Here is a 9544-nt window from a genome sequence, read left to right on the forward strand (position 1 = left end):
AATTTTTTCTTTGCTTTTTGTTCCTGTTTAGTAATAAATAATTCATATAGCCTATGTTTAGATGTGGTTTTTGTTTTAATTAGTGTTTGTGCCAAGTAGAACCTTTGGGAAGACATGGGTGAAGTCTTTGCAATCTTGCTGTAAAAAACAGAAACTTTTGAGCTCACGAGATTAGATGCCATTTTTTACTGGTGAGTGATTTTAGGTTGATTCTTTTTGCAGATGATTAATAGAAAAATTCCTCACGTCAAAAAATTTATTTCAGATCTTCTGGATGTCCAGAAGTATACGTTTGATACAGATTACTACAGACTATTTCTGTTTTTGACAGATTCTGTTTTTCGTGTGTTGTTCGCTTATTTTGATGAATCTATGGCTAGTATCGGGGGGTATGAACCATAGATAAGTTGGAATACAGTAGGTTTAACACCAATATAAATAAATAATGAGTTCATTACAGTACCTTAAAGTGGTGTTTTGTTTTCTTACACTAATGGAACTCATGAGATTTCCTGTTTAAGTTTTGTGTTGTGAAGTTTTCAAGTTTTGGGGTAAAGATTTGATGAATTTTGGAATAAGGAGTGGCAAGAGCCTAAGATTGGGGATGCCCAAGGCACCCCAAGGTAAAATTCAATGACAACCAAAAGCCTAAGCTTGGGGATGCCCCGGAAGGCATCCCCTCTTTCATCTTCGTCTATCGGTAACTTTACTTGAGGCTATATTTTTATTCACCACATGATATGTGTTTTGCTTGGAGCGGCTTGTATGATTTGAGTCTTTGATTTTTGAGTTACCACAACCATTCTTTCTGTACACACCTTTTAGGAGAGACACACATGAATCGGAATTTATTAGAATACTCTATGTGCTTCACTTATATCTTTTGAGCTAGATAATTTTGCTCTAGTGCTTCACTTATATCTTTTTAGAGCACGGTGGTGGTTTTATTTTATAGAAATTATTGATCTCTCATGCTTCACTTGTATTATTTTGAGAGTCTTTTAGAAAAACATGGTAATTTTCTTTGGCTATAAAATTAGTCCTAATATGATAGGCATCCAAGATGGGTATAATAAAAACTTCCATATAGAGTGCATTGAATACTATGAGAAGTTTGATACTTGATGATTGTTTTGAGATATGAAGATGGTAATATTAGAGCCGTGCTAGTTGAGTAATTGTGAATTTGAGAAATACTTATGTTGAAGTTTGCAAGTCCTGTAGCATGCACGTATGGTAACCGTTGTGTAACAAATTTGAAGCATGAGGTGTTTCTTTGATTGTCCTCCTTATGAGTGGCGGTCGGGGATGACCGATGGTCTTTTCCTACCAATCTATCCCACTAGGAGCATGCGCGTAGTGCTTGGTTTTGATGACTTGTAGATTTTTGCAATAAGTATGTGAGTTCATTATGACTAATGTTGAGTCCATGGATTATACGCACTCTCACCCTTCCATCATTGCTAGCCTCTTCGGTAGCGTGTATTGCCCTTTCTCACCTTGAGAGTTGGTGCAAACTTCGCCGGTGCATCCAAACCCCGTGATATGATATGCTCTATCACACATAAGCCTCCTTATATCTTCCTCAAAACAGCCACCATACCTACCTATTATGGCATTTCCATAGCCATTCTGAGATATATTGCCATGCAACATTCCACCGTTCCGTTTATTATGACACGCTTCATCATTGGCATATTGCCTTGCATGATCATGTAGTTGACATCATATTTGTGGCAAGGCCACCATCCATAATTTTTCATACATGTCACTCTTGATTCACTGCCCATCCCGGTACACCGCCGGAGGCACTCATATAGAGTCATATTTTGTTCTAGTTGTCGGATTTCGGGTTCCGAAAAAACCCTTGAGGTTCGAACACCGGGGTGCGCACGAAGATCGCTCCTCCCTCTAGCTCGCTCGCATCATGATCTCACGGCCTAGCTCGATGAACCCAAAGAACAAAGAGACACAAGGTTTATACTGGTTCGGGCCATCGTTGTGGTGTAATACCCTACTCCAGTGTGGTGTGGTGGATTGCCTCTTGGGCTGAGGATGAACAGTTACAAGGGAAGAACAGCCTCGCGAGGAGAGGTGTTCTTGTGCTCGGAAAGCTTGTGTGGTGGTTGGATCTCGTCCAAGATGAGTTGCCTCCTATGGTGGTGGTTAGTCCTATTTATAGAGGCCTTGGTCCTCTTCCCAAATATTGAGCGGGAAGGGATTCCACAACGGCCAGTTTGAAGGGGGACAACTAGTACAAGCTATCCTGGCTAAAGGTGGTCTTCGCCTGCCAAAGGCTCTGGTGGTGACGCCGTCTTGGGCTCCACCGTGACCTCCGTCTTGCCGTCCTTCTGGTCTTGGTCTCATTGCACCGATATGGAAACCTTTGCCTGATGCCTCGGGACTCCTCGCCTGCGCTTGCCCCTTTAGCACCAAAGAGGAAACGAGGACACTGTGCGCGCTGGCGCCCGCCGGCTTTGGTCGTCATGGCTTATGTCACGGGAACCTTGTGAGGTTCCCCTTGCCTTGATCTCTCTGCCCCTCGCGAGCTCAGCCTGGTGAGGCTGCCCCCGAGGAGGTCTTGTGTCGTCCGCCTCGCGAGGCTTGGCCCCTCGCAAGGGTCTTGAGTGTTTGCTAGTGAAGATGGGCCGTATAGGGCCACTGGTGGAGCCATGCCGTGGGCCGCAGGCAGGCAAGTCTGGGGACCCCCGTTCCCAGAACGCCGACAGTAGCCCCCGGGCCCAAGGCGCGCTCGGACTTGGCTTCGAGGCGAAGCCAAAGGGCAAGTGCGGAGCGCCGCGGGCCCCAACAGCCTGTGGCCTTGGTCGACGCGTGGCGATTGATTGGACGTGGGCATCTCCGCTTCCCCACACTGCCTCGGCAACCGCCAGACTAGAAAAAGACTGGCGCGGGCAATGCTTGCCTTCTTTTGTTCCTTGCGAGGAATCGAGACGAACCCCGTAGGGGCGTGTAAAGGGTTTGTAATGTCTTTTGTTGATATTGTCCTTATTATGAAAATTTGCAAGTGCGTGTCCCGTTTCGGCTCGGTCTCCCCTTTCCAACCCCGCGACGTCTTGGTGCTCTACGCTGACAGGTCCCGGTCCCCAGGCATGCTGCAGCCGTCGCTGGTATGCCAGGTCGCGATGTTGTGGTCAAGGCCACGAGGTGAGCGGCCCGAGGTCCAGTAAGAGCTCCTGAGGCGCGATGCTCAGGAGGTCCCCTTTAGCGCGCAAGCGACCATCGAGAGGTAAGAAAGGGTAGCGAGCCGCAACAGGGCTACAGCAAGTGAGAATCCTATGCAGTAGCGATCGGTTGATCCGGGCCCGAAACTTATCTTGGCGGCCCAGAGTTGGTTCCTTGTGATGCACCAGACTCGTGCGTCGGCGGTCGTAGCGCAGCCAGGTCAGGCCCGTGTGAGCCTCCCCCTCTTCTCCATGCTCTTCCAGGTGCTCTACGTCCTCAGGTCCCGGCCCTCGAGCGAGCTCAGCCGCCGCTGGTATGCCAGGTAGCGATGTCGTGGTCAAGGCTAGGGGGTGAGGGCTAGAGAGCCAGTAGGAGCTCCTGAGTCGCGATGCTCAGGAGCCCCCCTTTTAACGTGCAAGCGAATCGCATGGGAGAAGAGAGCCTGTGGTACCGCCTGCCGTCATCCTCGGGAAGTTCCTGCAGGTTAGCGTGAAGAGGGACAAAGGTTGCCACTACGATTGCCAGTCCGCCGCAAGTTGCTCCGCAAGAAGACGAAGGCACTGAGGGCCTGGTGAGGTGACGTGCGCGGGGCGTGCCGCGAGCCAAAGCTCGACCGCTCAGATTTGTCGGTGTTGCAGGGACGGACCCGAGCACAAGCGTCGTGCCAGTGTGAGCAGCTCCCATGGTGGGTGATAATCAAGCAGGTGATAATCATAGATAGATTATGCATGGAAAGCGAACTAGCTTAGGTAAATGCAGGAATGATACATGCCACTGGGTCGGACCCGAGCGGTCTGGGGATGATGCAGCCCGAGGGGCGCCCCTAGCAGAGTAAGCTAAAGACATGAAAAGGGATACATGCCACAGGGACGGACCCACGCGACCTGGGAATGATGCAGCCCGAGGGGCGCTCCCAGCTAAATAAACTTGGAAAATGTCACCTGGTTCTGTTGTCGAAGGGGTGTTGGGGTAGCTGAAGATGCGTGACGAAGGGGTTGGTCCTCACGAGCCACCAGGACCCTGAGCCTCAGGAGGCTCTGGAGGCCCAGGCGGTTCCTCGAGGACCGTCCCCATCTCCGCCAGGACTGCGTGATGCCTGGCCTCCTGCGCCGCCAGGACGCTCCGCAGGTTGCGCTGGAAGGCGGATGCCACGCTCGGCAGGCCGAATGGCATGCGAACATAGCTGTGAGGTGGGCCCTCGCAGCGTCCCACGCGTGAAGGCCAGAACAGCTCCTGAGATGCGGCCCTGTTGAGCCCTGGGATGTCGATGCAGACGCGCAGCCCGCCATCCTCGCCTGGATGGGGAGCTGCGACGGGTCAGCGGCGATCGCCGCGCATGGCTCTTGCTTCTTGAAGCTCTTGGGTAGTCTGGGTGATGAACTCTTGAGCGCCAGGCGCTCCTCACCTGGTGCCCTCCTGAAGGAAACGCGCCGCAAAGCACGCCTCCATGTGGTGCCCAAGCGCCTCCCTCGTGATGTTGGCTAGGTCTGACGCCCTCCAGAAGAGAGCCCCCGAGCCCTGCCCGAGGAGGGTGCTGGGCACGCCTTCCTATGTGCGGGAGGGAGGCGCCCCATCTGAGGGCGCAAGTCTTGAGGTGGTGCTGCTGGTGACGCCGCTCTCCGGAGGCCCTTGGTGGAGCAGCTGCTTCTTCTTCTTGGGGATGACCTAAGGAGGGTACAGGATTCCTTCGCTGTCGGGGTCTTCGATTGCTGTGGCCTAGAAGGCGCGCTCAAGGGAGCACACCGCATCCTTCTCCTCACAGGCGACCGTGATGATACCACCGGTCCCTGGCATCTTGAGGACATTGTAGCCGTGGTGGGTCACTGCCATGAACTTGGCCAACGCCGGGTACCGAGGATGGCATTGTATGGCAGACGAATGGGGGCGACGTCGAAGTCGATGAGCTCGGTGTGGTAGTTGTCGCGCCCACCGAAGGTGACAGGGAGGCGGACCTGCCCGATTGGGGTGGTGGAGCCATCAATCACTCCTGAGAAGGGCTTGGTCGGCTGCAGCTGATCATAGGGTACTTGAAGGCGATCAAACGTGTCGATGGACAGGACATTGAGCCCCGCACCACCATCGATGAGGGTCTTGGTGACTTGGACGTTGCTGATGACAGGCGAGCAGAGCATCGGGAGAGCACCAGCAGTCGCGGCGCACTTGAGCTGGTCCGCCGAGCTGAAAGTGATGGCGTACTTGGACCACCTGAGCGGGCGCGTGGCCTCGATCTTGGGAAGGACTGCGTTCACCTCGCGAGCAAACTCCTTGAAGATACGTTGAGATGCTAGGGCTTGAGCTCCGCCCAAGATGCAGGCGATAGCCCGCGGCTCCTAGAAGCCCCCAGCCCCCTCGTCCTGATGGTGGTCGTCATTCCTTCTGGGCGGTGGCGGCAGCGGAGGAAGACCAGCGTTGCCCTGAGGGCGGTCCTCGCGAGGCTGATCCCTCCAGGCTTCCTCATGAGGCTGATCCTGCCAGCGGTCGTCACGAGGCCGGTCATGCCACTCCTGGCGGGGGCCACGGCCGTCCCAGCGTCCTCCGCCACGCCCTCCTCCTCGGCTGTAGCCCCGGTCATTGCGCTCGGGGCATCGACCGAAGCATCCTTCTCGAATGGCCCTGAGCTCTTGACAGTCGTTGGTGTTGTGGCTGTGCACGTTGTGGAAGGCGCAGAACAGTCGGCTGCTCTTGGACGACTCGGGATGATCCCGGCCGCGCTTCGTGTCTGGCTCCGCCGCGAGCACGACCACTCCCTTGCGCTTCACGTCCTTGGCCTTGGCTTTCTTCTCCTCCAGGTCAGTAGCTGGGAGCTCGAGGAGGGAAAGGCGCCCTTCCTCAGCTCTTGCGCACTTGGTCGCCAGGTTGAACAACTCCAGAGCCGTGCACAGTTCCTCGTGGATGGCGCGCTCCTCCTTCATCTTGACGTCGCGGACACCATCAGAAAATGCCGAAATGATGGCCTCGTCTGTCACCTTGGGGATCTTGACGCGAACGCTGTTGAAGCGTTGGATGTACTTCTACAAGGTCTCTGCTGGCTGTTGCTTGATGCGGCGCAGGTTGATACGTCTCCAACGTATCTATAATTTTTTATTGTTCCATGCTATATTATATTCTGTTTTGGATGTTTAATGCGCTTTATTATACACTTTGTATTATTTTTGGGACTAACCTATTAACCGGAGGCCCATCCCAAATTGCTGTTTTTTGCCTATTTCAGTGTTTCGCAGAAAAAGAATATCAAACGGAATGAAACCTTTGGGAACGTGATTTTCGGAACAAACGTGATCCAGATGACTTGGAGTCTACGTCAAGAAATAAATGAGGAGAGCACAAGGCAGGGGGCGCGCCTACCCCCCCAGGCGCGCCCTCCACCCTCGTGGGGCCCACGTTGCTCCACCGACATATTTCTTCCTCCTATATATACCTAGGTACCCCCAAACCATCAGAGGCATCCACGAAAACCTAATTCCACCACCGCAACCTTCTGTACCCATGAGATCCCATCTTGGGGCCTTTTCCGGCGTCCTGCCGGAGGGGGCATTGATCACGGAGGGCTTCTACATCAACACCATAGCCTCTCCGATGATGTGTGAGTAGTTTACCTCAGACCTTCGGGTCCATAGTTATTAGCTAGATGGCTTCTTCTCTCTCTTTGGATCTCAATACAAAGTTCTCCACGATTCTCGTGGAGATCTATTCGATGTAATCTTCTTTTGCGGTGTGTTTGTTGGGACCGATGAATTTTGGGTTTATGATCAAGTTTATCTATGAACAATATTTGAATCTTCTCTGAATTATTTTATGTATGATTGGTTATCTTTGCAAGTCTCTTCGAATTATCAGTTTGGTTTGGCCTACTAGATTGATCTTTCTTGCAATGGGAGAAGTGCTTAGCTTTGGGTTCAATCTTGCGGTGCTCGATCCCACTGACAGTAGGGGAAACGACACGTATTGTATTGTCGCCATCGAGGATAAAAAGATGGGGTTTATATCATATTGCATGAGTTTATCCCTCTACATCATGTCATCTTGCTTAAAGCGTTACTCCGTTCTTATGAACTTAATACTCTAGATGCATGCTGGATAGCGGTCGATGTATGGAGTAATAGTAGTAGATGCAGGCAGGAGTCGGTCTACTTGTCACGGACGTGATGCCTATATACATGATCATACCTAGATATTCTCATAACTATGCTCAATTCTATCAATTGCTCGATAGTAATTCGTTTACCCACTGTAATACTTATGCTATCTTGAGAGAAGCCACTAGTGAAACCTATGGCCCCCGGATCTATTTGCCATCATATTAATCTCCCGTCAACAAGCTATTTCTTTTGCTGTTTACTTTGCTTTCTTTACTTTTAGTCTTTATCATAAAAATACCAAAAATATTATCTTATCATCTCTATCAGATCTCACTTTTGCAAGTGATCGCATCACGTTTACTATTTTGCAATCTTTACTTTCCAATCTATACAACAAAAATACCAAAAATATTTACTTTACTATCTTTATTAGATCTCACTTTTGCGAGTGACCGTGAAGGGATTGGCAACCCCTTTATCGCGTTGGTTGCAAGGTTCTTGATTGTCTGTGCTGGTACTAGGTGACTTGTGCGTTGTCTCCTACTGGATTGATACCTTGGTTCTCAAAATTGAGGGAAATACTTACACTACTTTACTGCATCACCCTTTCCTCTTCAAGGGAAAAACCAACGCAGTGCTCAAGAGGTAGCAAGAAGGATTTCTGGCGCCATTGCCGGGGAGATTCATGCCAAGCCAAGTCAAGATTTGACTCCCGACAATGAGCCATTGCTGGCGCCGTTGCCGGGGAGTCTACGCAAAAGTCAACATACCAAGTACCTATCACAAACCCTTATCCCCCGCATTACATTATTTGCCATTTGCCTCTCGTTTTCCTCTCCCCCACTTCACCCTTGCCGTTTTATTCGCCCTCTCTTTTCCGTTCGCCTCTTTTTCACTCGCTTCTTGTTTGCTCTTGTTGGATTGCTTGCTTGTCACTATGGCTCAAGACAATACTAAATTGTGTGACTTTACCAATACCAACAACAATGATTTTCTTAGCACTCTGATTGCTCCTCTTACCGATGCTGAATCTTGTGAAATTAATGCTGCTTTGTTGAATCTTGTCATGAAAGATCAATTCGTCGGCCTTCCTAGTGAAGATGCCGCTACCCATCTAAATAGCTTTGTTGATTTGTGTGATATGCAAAAGAAGAAAGATGTGGAGAACGATATTGTTAAATTGAAGCTATTTCCTTTTTCGCTTAGAGATCGTGCTAAAGCTTGGTTTTCGTCTTTGCCTAAAAATAGTATTGATTCATGGAATAAGTGCAAATATGCTTATATCTCTAAGTATTTTCCTCCCGCTAAAATCATCTCTCTTAGAAACGATATCATGAATTTTAAGCAACTTGATCATGAACATGTTGCACAAGCTTGGGAGAGGATGAAATTAATGATACGTAATTGCCCTACACATGGTTTGAATCTTTGGATGATTATACAAAAAAATTACGCCGGATTGAATTTTGCTTCTAGAAATATTTTAGATTCGGCCGCGGGAGGCACTTTTATGGAAATCACTTTAGGAGAAGCTACTAAACTCCTAGATAATATTATGGTTAATTATTCTCAATGGCACACCGAAAGATCCACTAATAAAAAAGTGCATGCGATAGAAGAAATTAATGTTTTGAGTGGAAAGATGGATGAACTTATGAAATTGTTTGCTACTAAGAGTGTTTCTTCTGATCCTAATGATATGCCTTTGTCTACTTTGATTGAGAATAATAATGAATCTATGGATGTGAATTTTGTTGGTAGGAATAATTTTGGTAACAACGCGTATAGAGGAAACTATAACCCTAGGCCATTCCCTAGTAATTCCTCTAATAATTATGGTAATTCCTACAACAATTCTTATGGAAATTTTAATAAGATGCCTTCTGAATTTGAGACTATAATTAAGGAGTTTATGAATTCGCAATATAATTTTAATGCTTTGCTTGAAGAAAAATTGCCTAAGATTGATGAATTGGCTAGGAACGTTGATAGAATTTCTCTTGATGTTGATTATTTGAAACTTAGATCTATTTCACCTAAGCATGATATCAATGAGTCTCTCAAAGCCATGAGAATTTCCATTGATGAGTGCAAAGAAAGAACCGCTAGGATGCGTGCTAAGAAAGATTGCTTTGTGAAAGCGTGTTCTTTTAATTTTTGTGAGAATAAAGATGAAGATCTAAAAGTTATTGATGTGTCTCCTATTAAATCTTTGTTTTGCAATATGAATCTTGATAATGATGGGGCTGAATATGAGCCACCTTTACCTAGAAGGCGTTCTA

The sequence above is a fragment of the Triticum aestivum genome, chromosome 2D (assembly GCF_018294505.1).
Source record: "Triticum aestivum cultivar Chinese Spring chromosome 2D, IWGSC CS RefSeq v2.1, whole genome shotgun sequence".
In the NCBI taxonomy this organism is placed as follows: Eukaryota; Viridiplantae; Streptophyta; class Magnoliopsida; order Poales; family Poaceae; genus Triticum; species Triticum aestivum.